Raw genomic sequence first — 19032 nt, forward strand, 5'->3', positions numbered from 1 at the left:
TCAATACCTAGTTTATTAAGAGTTTTTAGAATGAAGCGGTGTTGAATTTTATCGAAGGCCTTTTCTGCATCTATGGAGATAATCATGTGGTTTTTGTCATTGGTTCTGCTTATGTAATGGATTACTTTTATTGATTTGCGTAGGTTGAACCAGCCTTGCATCCCAGCAGTGAAGCTCACTTATTGTGGTGGATAAGTTTTTTGATGTGCTGCTGGGTTCAGTTTTCCAGTATTTTATTGAGAAATTTCACATCCATTTTTATCAGGGATATTGGCCTGAAATTTTCTTTTTCTGTTGTGTCTCTGCCTGGTTTTGCTCTCAACATGATGCTGGCCTCATAAATCGTGTTAGGAAGGATTCTCTTTTTCTCTATTGTTTGGAATAATTTCAGAAGGAATGGTACCAGCTCCTCTCTGTACCCCTGGCCGAATTGGTGTGAATCTGTCTGGTCCTGGATTTTTTTTTTTTTTTTTTTTTGGTTGGTAGGCTATTAATTACTGCCTAAATTTCAGAACTTGTTATTGGTCTTTGGGGGGATCCAACTACTTCCTGGTTTAGTCTTGGGCGGGCATATATGTCCAGGAATTAATCATTTCTTCTAGATTTTCTAGTTCACTTGTTTGAGGTGTTTATAGTATTATCTGATGGTAGTTTGTATTTCTGTGAGATCAGTGGTGATATCCTCTTTATCATTTTCTATTGTGTCTACTTGATTCTTCTCTCTCTTCTTCTTTATTAGTCTAGCTAGTGGTGTATCTGTTTTGTCAATCTTTTCAAAAAATCAGTTCCTGGATTCATTGATTTTTTTAAGGGTTTTTCACGTCTCTATCTCCTTCAGTTCTGCTCTGATCTTAGTTATTTATTGTATTCTGTTAGCTTTTGAATTTGTTGACTCTTGTTTCTTTAGTTCTTTTAATTGTGGTGTCAGGGTGTTGATTTTAGATCTTTCCCACTTTCTCATGTGGGCATTTAGTGCTATAAATTTCTCTCTAAACAATGCTTTAGCTGTGTCTCAGAGAATCTGGTACACTGTCTTTGTTCTAATTGGTTTCAAAGAACTTCTTTATTTCTGCATTAATTTTGTTGTTTACTCAGTAGTCATTTGTGGCAGGTTGTTCAATTTCCATGTAATTTTGTGGTTTTGAGTAAGTTTCCCTAATCCTGAGTTCTAATTTTATTGCACAGTGGTCTGAGAGACTGTTTGTTATGATTTCTGTTCTTTTGCTGAGGAGTGGATTACTTCCAGTTATGTGGTCGCTTTTAGAATATTGCTATATGGCACTGAGAAGAATATATATTCTGTTGATTTAAGTTGGAGAGTTCTGTAGATGTCTATGAGGTCTGCTTGGTCCAGAGCTAAGTTCAAGTCCTGAGTATCCTTGTCAAATTTCTGTCTCGTTGATCTGTCTAATATTGACAGTTGGGTGTTCAAGTCTCCCAGTATTATTGTGTGGGAGTCTAAGTCTCTTTGTAGGTCTCGAAGAACTTGTTTTATAAATCTGGGTGCTTGTGTATTGGGTGCCTATATATTTAGGATAGTTAGTCTTCTTGTTGCATTGATCCCTTTACCATTATGTAATGCCCTTCTTTGTCTTTTTTGATCTATGTTGGTTTAAAGTCTGTTTTATCAGAGACTAGAATTGCAGGCCCTGCTTTTTTTTGCTTTCCATTTGCTTGGTAAATATTTCTCTACCCCTTTATTTTAAGCCTGTGTGTGTCTTTGCATATAAGATGGGGCTCCTGAATACAGCACACCAACGTATCTTGACTCTATATCCAGTATGCCAGCCTGTTTCTTTTAATTGGGGCATTTAGCCCATTCACATTTAAGGTTAATATTATTATATGTTAATTTGATCTCGTCATCATGATGCTAGCTGGTTATTTTGCACATTACTTGATGTAATTTTTCATAGTGTCATAGGTCTTTATATTTTGGTGTTTTTGCAGTGGCTGATACCAGTTTTTCCTTTCCATTCTTAGTGCTTACTTCAGGAGCTCCTGTAAGGCAGGCCTGGTGGTGACAAAATCTCACAGCATTTGCTTGTCTGTAAAGGTTTTTATTTCTCCTTCACTTATGAAGCTTAATTTGACTGGATATGAAATTCTGGGTTGAAAATTTTTTTATTTAAGAGTGTTGAATATTGGCTCCCGACTCTCTTCTGGTTTGTAGGGTTTCTGTGGAGAGATTTGCTGTTAGTCTGATGGGCTTCCCTTTGTAGGTAACCTGACCTTTCTCTTTTGCTGCCCTTAACATTTTTTCCTTCATTTCAACCTTGGAGAATCTGATAATTATGTGTCTTTGAGTTGCAAGTCTCAAGGAGTATCTTAGTGGTGTTCTCTGTATTTCCTGAATTTGAATGTTGGCCTGTCTTGCTAGGTTGGGGAAGTTCTCCTGGATAATATTCTGAAGAGCGTTTTTCCAACTTGGTTCCATTCTCCCCATCATTTCAGGTACACCAGTCAATCATAGGTTTGGTCTTTTCACATAGTCCTATATTTCTTGGAGGCTTTGTTCATTCTTTTTCATTCTTTTTTCTCTAATTTGTTTTCACACCTTATTTCACTAAGCTGATCTTCAATCTCTGATAACCTTTCTTCTGCTTGATCAATTGGGCTATTGATACTTGTGTATGCTTTACAAAGTTCTCGTGCTGTGTTTTTCAGCTCTGTCAGGTCATTTATATTCCTCTTTAAAGTGGTTGTTCTAGTTAGCATTTCCTATAACATTTTATCAAGGTTCTTAGCTTCCTTTCATTGGGTTAGAACATGCTCCTTTAGCTCAGAGGAGTTTGTTATTACCCACCTTCTGAATCTTACTTCTGTCAATTGGTCATTCTCATTCTCTATCCAGTTTTGTGTCCTTGTTAGAGAGGAGTTGCGATCATTTGGAGGAGAAGAAACATTCTGGGGTTTTTTGGAATTTTCAGCATTTTTGAGCTGTTTGTTTCTCATCTTCATGGATTTATCCGATACCAGTTTTTGATACCTTTGATCTGATACCTTTGATCTTTGGGACTGATGACTTTTGAATGGGGTTTTAGTGTGGGGGTTCTTGTTGATGTTGATGTTGTTGTTTTCTATTTATTTTTTTCTTCTATCAGACCCCTCTTCTGCAGGTCTGCTGCAATTTGCTGGAGGTCCACTCCAGACCCTCTTCACCCAGGTATCACCTGTGGAGGCTATAGAATAGCAAAGATTGCTGCCTGCTCCTTCCTCTGGAAGCTTCATCCCAGAGGGGCACCAGTCAGTTGCCAGCCAGAGCTCTCCTGTATGAGGTGTCTGTCAACCCCTGTTGAGTGGTCTCTCCCAGTCAGGAGGCACAGGGATCAGGGACCCACTTGAGGAGGCAGTCTGTTTATTAGCAGTGCTGGTGCTCAGGGCTGGGAGAATCTATCTTGACAGGATCAGCTGCTCTTTACAGAGCTGGCAGGCAGGAACGATTAAATTTGCTGAAGCTGTGTGAACAGCTGCCCCTTTCCCCAGGTGCCCTCTCTCGGGGAGATGGAAGTTTATCTGTAAACCTCTGACTGGGGCTGTTATCTTTCTTTAGAGATGCCCCGTCCAGTGAGGAGGAATCTAGAAAAGCAGTCTGACCACAGCTGCTTTGCTGTGCTGTGGTGAATTCTGCCCAGTCCAAACCTTCCATCCTCCTTAGCACTGTTAGGGGAAAACCACCTAATAAAGCCTCGTAATGGTGAATGTCCCTTCTCCCACCAAGCTTGGTCATCCCTGGTGGATTTCAGACTGCTGAGCTGTCTGCGAGAATTTCAAGTCAGTGGTTCCTAGCTTCCTGGGCTCTGTGGGAGTGGGACCTGCTGAGCAAGACCCCAACAGTGGCCCAGTTTTGTGCTTGAAACCCAGAACCCTAGTGGTGTAGGCCCACGAGAGAATCTCCTCATCTGCAGGTTGCAAAAACTGTGGAAAAAGCATAGTAACCCAACTGGGTACTTCACGGCTTCCCTTGCCTGGGGGAGGGAGGTCCCCTGGCTTCTTGCACTTCCCGGGTAAAGCCATGCCCCACCCTGCTTCTGCTCACCCTCTGTGGGTTGGACTCACTTCCTAACCAGTCCCAGTGAGATGAACTGGGTACCTCAGTTGGAAATGCAGAAATCATTCACCTTCTGCGATGGTCTCTCTGGGAACTGCAGACCTATTAGCTCCTGAATAGGAGCTGTTCCTATTCAGTGATCTTGGCTCCTCCCATCCGCATGTCTTTTTTTTTTTTTTTTTTTTTTTTTTTTTAATGTTGACCAAGTGATTCTATTTTGCACTTCTGAAGCAGATCAATTAACAAACATGATAAAAATTAGAACCAAATTATAGCATTCAGATCTCTCTTGTTCAATAGCAAAATGATGAGTCATCTGAGTTACAGAAGACCATGAAATAGGATGGTCAGTAATCCATACACGAAGTTTCAGTAACTGTAGGGAATGGAACAGAAGGATGTCCCTGTTGGAAGACAAAGTAGGCTGATATTTACATGAAACTATAAAAACCTTATACAACTAAGAATCTATAAAAATTGGCATAAAAGAACAACCAAAAATCAGATAATACTTTTCTCATCTGCCCTTGGACACCTGAAATATATTTTCTAGAGGAAATCCAGTTTTATTCCATAATTAGAAATAAGGCTTAAATTTCTCTTCCAGCTATTAAGGAGTAAGGAAATAAACTTACTCTTTCTGTTCTGCAATTAGAAAACTAGGCAAATATATGAAACAATTGTCTTCAGACATAGAACAACAGACATTTTAAGAGATAGGTCCCTGAAAGGGAGGACATAAGAAGGTGGGGTCTGTGATTGTCCTAACCTACTACCTGGAGTTTTCTGGGCACAGCACAGGGAGGGGGAAGACTTTATAGCTTGGTGGCCTTGCTGGACTAAGAAAACAAAATTTGGAGTTGGAGGAGGCCAAAGAAACAGAGTTTGTAGGTGAAATAACCAGATAAAAAGTGCTAGAGATGCCCAGAGGGAAAGACAGAGGGGAGACAGAGAGAGAGAGAGAGAATTGGAGATCCATGGAGGGTTCCCCTTGAGGCTTTGTCTGAATACCAATGTACACGTGTGAGTGGAACAGTCCCAGAGCTCACACAGAGAAGGGAATAGTTCCTATTCTCATCATCCAAAGTGGAAAGAGCTTCTAATCCTAATATATGGAATGTCAGACAGAGTTCTCATAAGGATATTGCTTAGTGATACGGTTAAATTAGCCACGGACTAAGAACTGCTCTGGAGCTGCTCTAACGGAGCTGAAAACAATCCTCCAAATGATCCAGCAGATTGGAAATAATTGCATTCCAGAAAGGAAAACGGCACGTGCACGCGCACACACACACATATATACACAAGCAAATATGTATATATTTATACATATACGCTATAACTATATATATTTTAAACTCAGCACCCAAAATGTAAAATTCACAATATATGCATTCAACCAAAAGTTACCAGCATTAAAAGAAGTAAAAAAGTATAATTCATAAACAAAAGAAAATTCCATCAATGGAAACAGATCCAGAAATGACAGTTAATAGAATTAGCAAGTAAAGCCATTAAAATAACTGCCAAATTAGTAATTCAATTCTAGTAGGCCTTAACACAGTCTAAAAATAAAGTTGTAGGTTACAACAACTGTAGACTTCATAAAGCTGCCAGCATCATCAGGGCAAGAAATATCAAGGTGGATAAGAGAAACTGACCCTAACCCAGAAAATACAGAGGATATCAGGCCTGAGTATGCTTACTCTTTCTAGTGCCATACAGTCAAAAAACCACATCCTTCTTCTTTCTTCATTGGAAGATGGGAATGGGGAGGCCACTGGAGAGATTTATATCTCAAAGACTGAATACTACCCAATAGGGACTATTACAGTTTTGGATCTGATGAAACATTAAATTCTATTAGATACTTACTACCTTCCTTAATCCAACTCAAGCTACTTAGTGCATGGGGGTTATAAGAATGACCAGCTTAGTTATAGACAATAAAGGAGCTGTATTTTCTGGGCACATTCTGGTTATTTTGTGACTCTGGCAGCAGAAGCCACTCTGTTTCTCTTTAATATTATCAACTTTGTTCAGATCATTTCTTTGCTTTGATGTTTTGTTACTGGAACCTCTTTGAAATTTTTTCCACTTTGTTTCAGATTAATTTATATTCCCCTCAGATGTACAGTTGTAAGATTGAGTATTGCTCTCTATTCACTTTCTTGTAACTTCAGTGTGTCACGGGAGGCCATGTTGTTAAGGGGAAGAAAGAACCAGAGGTGGACCCTGATATTTTGTGAAACATTCTATACCTCAGTTCAGTCTTTGTCACTCTGCAGTTGTGGGTTTACTTTACTTCAGGAGGCAGGAATAGTTGGGCTTCTGATAGCTTATCACTTCAAAATGGTTTCTAGAAAAATGGTGGGCATTTGTTTTTCCTATTTCTTGTATTCCTTTGAAATTGATGGCCAGTACTTTGTATTCTCATAGTTTTATTATTATTATTATTTGGACTGTGGGAAACTTGATTAGAATCTCCTGTTTCTTTCTTTGGTTATCACTTTCCTAAATTAATGGCATAAGGCTGAATTCCTTTTCTTGTTTCATGGCTACTAGTAAATAACTTTGCTGAATTTAACTATTTTTATTTATTTTTAAATATAATTATTAAGCTTTATCCTTATATCTTTACCTACAATCCATATTCTGCCATCTTTAATTAAATATAAGAAAACTAAGAGTTCTTCTAGTATATTTTTCACACAATCCAAATTTGTGTGTGTGATAGGTGTTCATGTGTATCCAACATCTGCTTTAACACATCACATGCCTATCTGCTCTTTGTTGGATAAAACAGAACATCAGAAATTTTTTTTTTCAAATATTGAGATTGATGTGTACCCCTCAAACCTTCCTACACTGTTGATCTGGCAGCGAGAATTTCAAGCCAGTGGTTATTAGCTTTTCTATACTAGTCTTATTTTTATACCTTGTGGTTACACAGTGAGTCGACTCCAATTTCCAAAAGATCTATTTTTCATTTATTTAAAAATTAGATAGGTATAGTTACTTTTAAAAATAAATATAAGAATACAACTATATGCTTTCCGCAGGAAACTTACTTTAGATTGAAGGACACGAACAGTTTGAAAGTGAAAAGATAGACGGGGTGAGCTGGGCATGGGGAGATGCTGGTCAAAGGGTACAAAACTGTAGTTATGTAGGATATATGATGAATAAGTCTCTAGAGATCCAATGTACAGCATGATGACTAGTTAATACTATTGCATTGCGTAATGGACATCTGCCAAGAGTAGATTTCAGGAGCTCTTATCACATACACGACTTAAAGAAAAAGAAAGATAACAATATGAGGGGATGGATATGTTAATTTGCTTGACCATAGTAATCATTTCACAATGCATATGTATATTAAAATATCATGCTGTACACCTTAAATATGTATGAAAAAATACTTAGAAATAAACTTAACTAAGAAGGCAAAAACCTTATACATCAAAACTGTAAAATATTACTGAAAAAAATGAAAGAAGACACAAATAAATGAAAACATAACCTATGTTCATAGTTTGGAAAACATAATACTGTTAAAACACCATTACTACCCAAGGTGATTTACAGATTCAATGCAATCCTTATCAAAATTCCAATGGCTTTTTTTTCAGGAAATGAAAAATCCATCCTAAAATTCATATGGAATCTCAAAGGACCCTGAATAGCCAAAACAGTCTTGAAAAAGAACAAACATATAGGTCTCACACATTCTAATTTCAAAGCTTACTACCAAGCTGTGATCATACAAATACTGTTTTACTGGCATTAAAAAGAGACATAAAGACCAATGGAACAGAATAATTAACCCAGAAATAAACCCTTGTGTATATGGCTAAATAATTTTTAACAGCAGTGCTAAGACCAGTCACTGAAGAATGGACAAAGACATATTGTTGGTGCAACTGCATATACACATGAAGAAAAAGGAAGAGAAAGAGAAGGGCAGAAGAAAGGTGAGGGAGGAGTAAGAGAAGAAAAAAGAGGAGGAAGAAGATGGTGGTGGCGGCTCTTACCTTATACCTTATTTTAAAAAATACTCAAAATTAATCAAAGACCTAAACTGAATAAAACAAGGGAAAACTTCATAACATTGAATTGGGCAACTAGTTTTTAAAATATGATACCAAAGGTACAGTTGACTAAAAACAAAATAGACAACTCGAACTTCCTCAAAATTAAAACCATTTGTGTATCAAAGGGCAGTGCCACTAGAGTGAAAAGTTAACCCCCGGAACTGTGGAAAATATTTGCAAATTGTACATCTGATAAGGAACTGATATTCAGAATATATAAAGAATTCCTATAATTCAACAACAAATAAACTAACAACCCAACTTAAAAATGGGCAAAGAACTTGAAAAGACATTTGTTTTAAAAAATATGCAAATGTCCAATAAGTACATGAAAAGATGCTTAACATTACTAATAATTAGGAACTCCAACTGAAGCACAATGACATAGGACTTCACACCCATTAGGATTACTATTATCAAAAAATTAAAATAACAGGCGCTTGTGTGGATGTGAAGAAACTGCAGTGCTTGTGTGTTGTTGGTGGGAATGGAAAATGTTATGGCACTTCATCAAAAAATTAGAGATAAAATTATCATATGATACAGTTCCACTTCTGAGTGCATACCCAAAATAACTGAAAGCAGAACTCAAACAGATATTTACACACCCATGTTTATGGAGCATTATTCACAATAGCCAAAAAGTGGGGGCACCCCACATGTCCATCAATGGATGAATGGATACATAAAATATGGTATGTACATAGAATGGAATATTATTCAGCCTTAAAAAGGCAGGAAATTGTTACATATGCTTCAACTGGGCTCAATATTGAAGATTTTATGCCAAGTGAAATAAATCAGTAACCAACAGAAAAATATTGTATGATTATACTTGTATTAGGTACCTAGAATAGTCAAATTCATAGAGACAAAAAGTAGAATGGTGACTTCCAGGATCCGGGGATACAAATGAATGGAGAGTTAGTGTTCAATGGGTACAGGATTTCAGTTGAAGAAGATAAAAGAGGTGTAGATATGAACGTTGATGATGGTTGCAAAACAATGTGAATTTATTTAATGCAATTGAACTGTACACTTAAAAATGGTAGAAATAGTAAATTTCATGTTTTGTATGCTTTACCACAATTTTTGTAAAACAGTGGTAAGAAAATCTATGTAACTGGGCATGTTTCCTTTTCTACCCCAGGTTTGACTTGAAATCTAGTTGGATTATTAAAAATAAAATTTATTTCAAGGATCTTGATGAGTTAACTTTTTAGCAACTTTTAAGATCCTTCTACTTTGGTTTGATTTCTAATTGTCACATTTTGTATAATCTTTTGTTAGATCCTCCCATGACCATTGTTATAAGTTACATTATAAATCCAAAATAAGCACAAAATATTGTTTACTTTTTTTTATTTCATAAGAATGTGCAGAGCAGTTCTTCAGTGCTAACTTCATTCATATTGTTAGTCATAGAAAATTTTTTGAGTCACAGTAAGTTGATTTAATTTTATATAAAGCTTCCCAAATTTCAAAAAATGAGAAAGGAAAAACATTCCCTCCTCTTTCAACTAATAAAACCACTGTATATATCTGTTCACACTTTCTTTTATCAATGCAATGTACATTGCCATAATCACACTTTTTAAAATAAATATCTTATTTTTTGTCATTTACCATTATTTCACAGATAGTTTTCTGTACTTTTATTAAGCTTTTTAGTTTACTATCATCTATAGTAAATCCGCATTTATTTCTGCCATGTAGAATTATTACAATTTTCCTAATTCTGCCCTTAATTTTAGACATGCTGTCTGTTAGACATAATGTTAAATATTTATGCCTTAGAGAAGGCTTTTTGTTTATACTGGATTGCCTTAAGATAGATTTTCCGAGTGAAAATATTTGGTTAACATGTGAAATGTTTACTGGCCTCTGATAGCTATCAAAGTGCCTTCTAAAACAGTTATGAAGTCAGACATTTTACCCACATGTTAAAGATGGGATGGAACAAGAATGGGCATACCAGCTCAAGATGCTGCAAAGTACTCTGAGTGGGATCTGATAATAGGAAATCCTCTACCATTGACATATTTGCAATATAAAATCATGTCAGAGCCAGGCAGAAGTCTATTCATTTAAACAACAACTGAAAGTCATTCTCTCATTACTTTTGTCATTTCTTTTTCTATCAACAAACATTAGCCGAAAAAGTACTGTGCTATGGGGCTATAGCAATAAACCAGACAGAACACTGTCTTAAAGGAATTTACATTATGCAAAAAAAAAAAAAAAATTCACAATTAACTATGTAGACAGTGTTCCTGGCTATAAGGAAAGTGTTGAAGTATTGGCATGGGATTTCTGAGACAAGAATGAATCCTGATAGCTGGCAGAAAATGGAAAAGTTGTCCTGAAACAATATTCTCAATGGGCCTTCAGAAGGGATAGGATTGGACATTGAGAAAAAGAGTGGACAAAGATTCTGGGCTGGCAAAACTGGAGAGCAAAATCAAACCAAGAAGGTAAGGAAATTCAAGGCATACATGAAGGATCGAGAGTAGACATTATGGGAGTTTTGTAAAGTGTGATTGAAAAAGTGGTTGGAACCTATTTCATTAAGTCTCTTAAGTGCTAAAGAGTTTACATTTTATGCAAGACACAATGCATGCCTGATACTCAGGATTGGGGAGAGAGACCTAATAAAGCCTATGATTCTGGAAGTCACTTAGTGACCTGTTGTGTATGCAGGTGTATGAAGTTAGAATAGTCCTGTAGGTATTTTCACCCTTAGGACAAGAGGGGTTCTTTTGCCAGGTCCCACAGTTTAGAAAGCCACCGCCTGTCTCCAAAAAATGTATTAAAGATCTGGACATCTTTATCACTTAAATGCAGAATCTACTGTTGACAGAAAGGGACCTGTAAATGTTACTGTTAGTTCTTTTTTTTTTTTTTGAGACGGAGTCTCGCTCTGTTGCCCAGGCTGGAGTGCAGTGGCCGGATCTCAGCTCACTGCAAGCTCCACCTCCCGGGTTTACGTCATTCTCCTGCCTCAGCCTCCCGAGTAGCCGGGACTGCAGGTGGCGGGCGCCTGTAGTCCCAGCTAGTTTTTTTGTATTTTTTTTTAGTAGAGACAGGGTTTCACCGTGTTAGCCAGGATGCTCTCGATCTCCTGACCTCGTGATCCACCCGTCTCGGCCTCCCAAAGTGCTGGGATTACAGGCTTGAGCCACCGCGCCCAGCCCGTTACTGTTAGTTCTTATGATAAATACCTTTCCAGACCTCAGGAAAACATGTATTTATCCCTTGCCTTGCGTCATCAAAACCAAAAGTGATTGGTTTGGAATACTGTAAAGATTTTTAATCCGGGCCACTACTATTACCAGAGATTGCATCACTTTTGAGTTTGAAAAGGATCTGAGCAGAAATGCTTATGTAAGAAAAAAGACAAGCAACTTGTCAAATTCGTCCTCTCACATTGCCTGTCTAGTTTTACACTTCTTTTCATGCTTTGATGCATGGCTCCAGAAATATATAAAACTAAATGTAGTATTAGCAACAGTTTTACATAGTGGCTGAGGCAGATTTTGCAGTATTACATATTTCAAATTACTTTTAAATTTGTATGTAGGCAGGTATAGACATAGTGTGTAACATGGGATACTGATTATATTTAATTATTGTTATCCACAGTATTTCTGTTCCATAAAGTAGCCTTCAGCACTGAACAAGCCAATGCTGAATAATGGGTCCTAGGCAAATCTCAGGTAAGGTCCTCAAGAGCCTCTGGTCACAGAATTTTCATCAACTAATCAATATATAGGCTTGTTTTATGTGCTTTTGTTTAAACACACCTTATTTAATGTATATTCTCGGTTCATTAACATTAAACTTATGGCTCAATGCACTGTAACTCATGCCTGAACAAAGCTAATCTGATACACGTATTTTCTCCTGATAGGAGCTAAGAAGGCCCATGTCGGCCTTCTTGTGTTTGGGCACTCTAGAGAGCACTCAACATTACATTTGGGGGTGGGCCATTTTAAATAGCAAAAAATCACCAACTAAAAGTACAAAATGCAAAAAATGTGGTACTACATAGATCTCCAAAAGGATTCTTATTTACATACGAGGGCTTTAACAAGAAGGCAGAGCTTTGCTTTTTTTGAGTTCAGTTGGAAACTTGCACCTTAGGAAGCTCGCTTTTTTGTATATAGACAAGTCTGGGAATGACCGCAAAAGCAGTGTTGATTTCAGGGCAACAGACAGATTTTAGCAAGTAGTAGAATTTGCAAACAAGGAATCTTCAAATAATGAGGATTGACTATATTTATATTCACAACTAGATGGAAATTGAGGGCTACGATTGTCAATGGTTCAGTCTAGAAAACTAAATTTTTAATTTTTTTAAGTAAATACAAATTTTAGCTTAATTAACATAATTTAAGACACTGGTATTTATTGGTGGTTTGTGTTATAATAGAATTAAGATATAAAATATGTATCTCATGTTATAATTTATATTTTGTCTTTTAATTTTAATACATTTGAATATTTAGATAAAATACTTTTTAGAAGGTGTATATGAAAAATTATGAAAATACCTTGTTTTTCTTCATTTATTTTAACTTATTTATTTATGTATTTATTTATTTGTAAAATCTCTATAACATAGTGGATACTCATTTCTCCATACTATTCCAATTTTAGGGCATTTTTGTGCCCCTTAAGTCATATTTTAATAAAATATATAATTAAATATGTACGCTTTGAATATAATTACATTTTTAAAAAAATTCTTATCTAACACTGAGAATGTGTTTAGTCTGAGATCAAGATTAAAATAAATGAAATCACTCAAACACACACAAAAGATGGGCCCAGAAAAAAGATTTAAAGAACTGAAGATAAATTCTTACTATTGTTAAGGTGGACATATGTAATATATTTCACTTAATAATTTGTTTGCACGATCTGTAACATTTGTTGGTGCAAAAGTAATCACAGTTTTTGCATTGTTGGTGTTTGCTATTTGATATTGAAATACATTCTTAAATAAATGTGGCTATGCCTATCATTTTAATGGGCATTTCTTGACTTATGTTTTTTTGCTAATGACATTACTTGCTGTTTATTTTATGCTTATTTTAGACTATTGAAACGATGTTGGACAAAAAGCAAATTCGAGCAATTTTCTTTTTTTCTTTCTTGTTTTTTTTTTTTTTTTTTTTTTTTATTTGAGATAGAGTCTAGCTCTGTCACTAGGCTGGAGTACAGTGGCTCAATCTCGGCTCACTGCAATCTCCATCTCCCTAGTTCAAGCGATTCTCCTGCCTCAGCCTCCCGAGTAGCTGGGATTACAGGTGCCACCATGACCAGCTAATTTTTGTATTTTTAATAGAGATGGGGTTTCGCCACGTTGGTCAGGATGGTCTTGATCTCCTGACTTCGTGATCCACCCGCCTCGGCCTCCCAAAGTGCTGGGATTACAGGCGTGAGCCACCATGCCCAGCTGCAATTTTCTTATTCGAGTTCAAAATGGGTCGTAAAGCAGCAGAGACAACTTGCAACATCAACAATGCATTGGCCCAGGAACTGCTAATGAACGTACAGTGCAGTGGTGGTTCAAGAAGTTTTGTAAAGGAGACAAGAGCCTTGAAGATGAGCAGCATAGTGGCCAACCATCAGAATTTGACAACAACCAGTTGAGCGCAATCATGTAAGCTGAGCTTCTTACAACGACATGAGAAGTTACCAAAGAACTCAACATCAAGCATTCTACGGTCATTTGGCATGTGGAGCAAATTGGAAAGGTGAAAAAGCTTAATAAATGGGTGCCTTGTGAGCTGAGTGAAAATTTTTAAAAATTGCTGTTTTGAAGTATTGTCTTTTCTTATTCTATGCAACAATGAACCATTTCTTGATTGGATTGTGATGTGAAATGAAAAGTGGATTTTTTATGACAACCAGCAATGACCAGCTCAGTGGTTGAGTTGAGAAGCTCGAGAACACTTCCCAAAGCCAAACTTGCACCAAAAAGGTCATGGTCACTGTTTGCTGCTGTTCTCATCCACTACTGCTCTCTGAATCCTGGCAAAACCATTACATCTGAGAAATATGCTCAGCAAATCGACGAGATGCACCAAAAACTGCAATGCTTGCAGACGGCATTGGTCAACAGAAATGGCCCAGTTCTTCTCCACAACAATGCCTGACTGCACACCACAGAACCAACACTTCAAAAGTTGAATGAATTGGGCGATGAAGTTTTGCCTCATCTGTTATATTCACCTGACCTCTCACCAACCGGCTACCACTTCTTCAAGCATCTCAACAATGTTTGCAGGGAAAACACTTCCACAACCATCAGGATGCACAAAATGCTTTCCAAGAGTTCCTTGAATCCTGAAGTACAGATTTTCACACTACAGAAATACACAAATTTATTACTCATTGGCAAAAATGTGTTGATTTTAATGGTTCCTATTTGGATTCATAAAGATGTGTCTGAGCCTAGTTCATGGTCTGAAACCACAATTACTTTTGCACTAATCTAATAGATGTAAGGTATGTGGGTCTCCACTGGTACTCTTGTTTTGAGCCCCACAGAAGTTAACGGTGGATCTTCAGCTAGGAGAGTGGTGGTGATGGTAAACAGAATAGGAGCATTCTGAATATTCACTGGTGGCTGGCACTCCCATGTACACTGACTGCTCTGCCTGACTTGTGTGGGGACCATACAAGTGGGGACAGATGAAAATCAGGAAAGTCAACTTCTGTGGAGGGAAGCTTCAAAAAAAAAAAAAAAAAAAAAAAAGAAGATTTGGAGGGGACGGAGAGAAGAGAGTTGAGAGAAGCTCATAAAACTGTGGAAATTAATTATAAATGTAAATGCCTCATTATTGGGATTAAAAAGGAGACAAGTTCAGAAGTTCTACTCCAATTGTGAGGGTTTATTATTTATGATGCTCTGTTTAGATTAGGAGTGCAGTGGCACAGAGCTCGTTTTTATCAAATGCTAATGAGTAATAATTGCTATCATAAGTAACACTACTCTTCATAATGACACAGCAGAATACATCTTTATCACATCTATTTAGGATATTAGTGAACAGAATATAATGAGAAACAATTTTATGGTGAGACAATAACATATAAACCTTTCAAGTGAGCTATCACAATACTGATAGAAATAAAACAGTATAAATAACGGTAAAGACATTGCAGGCAGATATACGCAAGATCGAAAATACTAAGAATGTCATTTATTAATCTGAGTAATTTATTCCAACTTTGCAAGACTCAGTTTCTTCATCTGGAAAAATGGTGGTAAAAATTAAGATGTTGCAATGCTGTGAGAATCAAGTTAGGTGATGTACATAAAGCACTTGTTATAGTGCCAAGAGTAGAACGCTCAATAAATTGAGGCTCTATTAATAGTGGTGTTATTACTTTGTTAAAATAAAAATTCATTCATGTCACTCTTTTGCTCAAAAGCTTCTAAGGGTGCCCATCTCTCAAAGAGTAAATGCCAAAGTCCTAGGGATGGCCTAGGAGGTCATTTACACTCTGGCTGTCCCCTCCCCCTCATCCTTCTATTCTCTGATGGCATTTGGGGTCATCTCATTGCATTCTTTCCTCACTCACTTCTCTGGTCACACAGGTCTCCTTGTGGTTTCTCAACAAGGTCAGACACACTCCTAGAGCAAGGCATCTGCACTTGCTACTTCTATCCTGAAATAGTCTTCTCTTCTAGACCCACAGTTCATGCTCCTTAACTTTCTTTAGCTATTTACTCACATGTCCTCTTCTCGATGAGATCTTTCAAGACCACTCTATTTAAAATTGCAATCTTCCTCCTAAAAAGTCTCTATTTCTATTGCTTGCATTATTTTTCTCAATATTTTTTTAAATTTGGTTTATTATTATTATAATTTTAAGTTGTAGGGCATGCATAACGTGCAGGTTTGTTATGATATGTATACTTTGTGCCATGTTAAAAGTTGCACCCATCAACTCAAGTCATTTTACAATCAGGTATAACTCCCAATGTAATCCTCCTCCCCTCCCCATGATAGGCCCTGGTGTGGGGTGATGTTCCCTTCCTGAGTCCAAGTGATCCTCATTGTTCAGTTCCCACCCAAGAGTGAGTTCATGCGTGTTTGGTTTTCTGTTCTTGCATTTGCTAAGAATGATGGTTTCCAGCTGCATCCATGTCCCTACAAAGGACACAACCTTTTTATGGCTGTATGTATTCCATGGTGTATATGTGCCACATTTTCTTAATCCAATCTATCACTGATTTGAGCTACTTGGGTGATTCCCAAGTTCCCTATTGTGAATAGTGTCGCACAAACATACTGCAGTGCATGTGTCTCTATAGCAGCATAATTTGCAATCCTTTAAGTATCCTGTGCATGGGATGAAGGTCATATGGTACATCTAGTTCTAGATCCTTGAGGGAATCACTCACATACTCATTTTCCATAATGGTTGAACTAGTTTACAATCCCACCAACAGTGCACGTATTTCTCCACATCCTTCCACCTGTTGTTTCCTGACTTTTAATGATCGCCTATTCTAACTGGTGTGCGGAGATGGCATCTCATTGTGGTTTTGATTTGCATTTCTCTGGATGGCCAGTGATGGACATATTTTTTCATGTCTGTTGGCTGTATGCATGTCTTCTTTGAGAAATGTCTGTTCATATCCTTTTGCCTACTTTTTTACGTAGTTGCTTGTTTTTTTCACATTTGTTTCTGTGACTCAGCTCTTATAGCATATAGCTTAAACTTCTCTCATGTGCCCCAGTGGGAACAAGACTGGACACCCTGAACCTCATATAAACCTCATTCACAAGCTTTATATGATTCTGTTTTTACTGTCTTGCATTATATTGGCAAAATTTTGGTATATGACGACTTAACTTAAAAAAATAACATTTCGTTTGCCCCTGTCTTGCTTCTTAAACTCAACCCTAATATTTTTTTTTTTTTACATTTTGGTAGGACATTATTTTACCTTAAAGCTTTAAATTCAGAAGCTGTGAAGGAAACTACTATCTGTTTTCTCAATATTTCTTCTCCAGGTTTTCCCTATAGTAATAGAATTCTTATGTTGGCTCAGGGCTGCCCATGTAAAGAAAACGTGCCCCACTCTTCTTTGCTGGTAGCCATGACCAAGTGACTGAGTTTAAGTTTGGGCCAGAGAAATGTTAGTGAAAGCAGTATGTACAACTTTTTGATTTATGACCTTAGGAGGGAGGTGTCCCTGTGGGTGTGGTCATCTTGAACTGTGCAGACAAGGGTAACACCCCCAAGATTACTGAGCAAGCATTCTGGATCCTCAACACTATAAAGTTGTCCTAACCACCCTGGGATGCCTTCCAAGGTGGTTAGATTTAAGAATGAAATTGACTTTCATCATGATGAAGCAATTTACTTGGCAGTTTCTTGTTAGAGTAGTGTAGGTTCTATCCTCACAAATATAATAGAACACAATTTTAACAGCAGCTTTGTTCTGAATTATGTTGTCAAGAGTAGTGTCATCACTAAACAAAATAATGTGTGCTGCATTTATTGAGTCATACCGTATGCTAGAACTCTGCTAGGCAATGATCATTTTTAACTTTCAAAGCAATCCTATAAAGTAGGTATTATTCTAGTCTTACAGATGAGGAAGCTGATGCTTTGAGAAGTTATACAGCTAGTCCACGTTTGCTTTATTAACTAATATATCCATGAATTACTTTATCATTTCCAGAGTGTTTCTGGTTACAGAGACCTCTCTTGGCACACTACGTTTCACAGAGCCTCCAAAAGAAGCAATGATGGTGCCGAGACCAAAAGAATAAGAGGAATTTACTTTGTTAATGTGAGAGAAAAATCACATTACCAGTAGGAACATATAATGTGCACAGGCCCCGTTGCAGGAGGGACCATGGTAAGAATGAGTGGTGAAAACAAGGTTAATGTGATTTCATTTCTTTTGGATAAATGGCCAAAAGTGGGATCGTGGATTACATGATAGTTTTGTTTTTAATTTTTTGAGGAATCTTTATATTGTTTTCCATAGCAGAGTCATCATTTTGCATTTCTACCAGCAGTGTAAAAGAGTTATGATTTCTTCACATTGTCACCTATACTTATCTTTTTTATCAAAGCTATTCTAACAAATATAAAGTGATAATGTGTTTTGATTTTCATCTCCCTGATGAACAGTGAAGTCAACAATTTTTTCATATATTTGCTTCCCAATTATATGTCATATCTGGAGAAATGTCTATGCAAGTCCTCAGCCATTGAAATATTATCAGCCTAATTGAAATATTAGGGCCTTTTTGCTACTGAATTGTAGAAGGTCCTTATATATTTTGAAAAACATGTGTGTGTGTGTGTGTGTGTGTGTGTGTGTATGTGTGTATAAAATGGTTTTCCATCAATGGTCATATGTATGTATATATGCATATACACACACACACACACACACACATATACACATATACATACAGATGCGCACACACTCACACATCCCCCATATAATTCTTTCACGGGCTCAGTGAAAGGTAGCATAATGGAAGAGGGTCTCTGTAATAAGGAACACTCTAGAAATGATAAACAAATTCATAAATTTATTCATAAAGCAAACTTGGACCATGTATACAGTGAAATATTATTCAGCCTTTTAAAAGAAGGAAATCCTGCAATATATGATGAACTGGAAAAACTTTGAGGAAATTATGCTAAGTGAAATAAGCCAAACACCTATAGACAAATACATATAATTCCACTCTTATGAGGTATCTAAAATAGTTGAACTCATAGAAGCAGAGATTAGAGTGTTGGTTGCTAGGGACAGTGGGAAGGAGGAAATGAAAAGTTGCTAATGAAAAGGAAATGAAAAGGTGTAAAGTTTCAGTTATACAAGATGAGTAA

At 36.9% G+C, this 19032-nt stretch overlaps 1 long non-coding RNA gene across 1 annotated transcript in view; it reads left to right on the forward strand.

Moving 5' to 3' along the window:
* The window catches only part of LOC110741610, a 43225-nt gene that overhangs the window by 13502 nt on the left and 10691 nt on the right, over positions 1-19032 (forward strand). The gene's annotated exons all lie outside the window — the stretch shown is intronic.

Source organism: Papio anubis, chromosome 17, assembly GCF_008728515.1.
Source record: "Papio anubis isolate 15944 chromosome 17, Panubis1.0, whole genome shotgun sequence".
Lineage (NCBI taxonomy): Eukaryota > Metazoa > Chordata > Mammalia > Primates > Cercopithecidae > Papio > Papio anubis.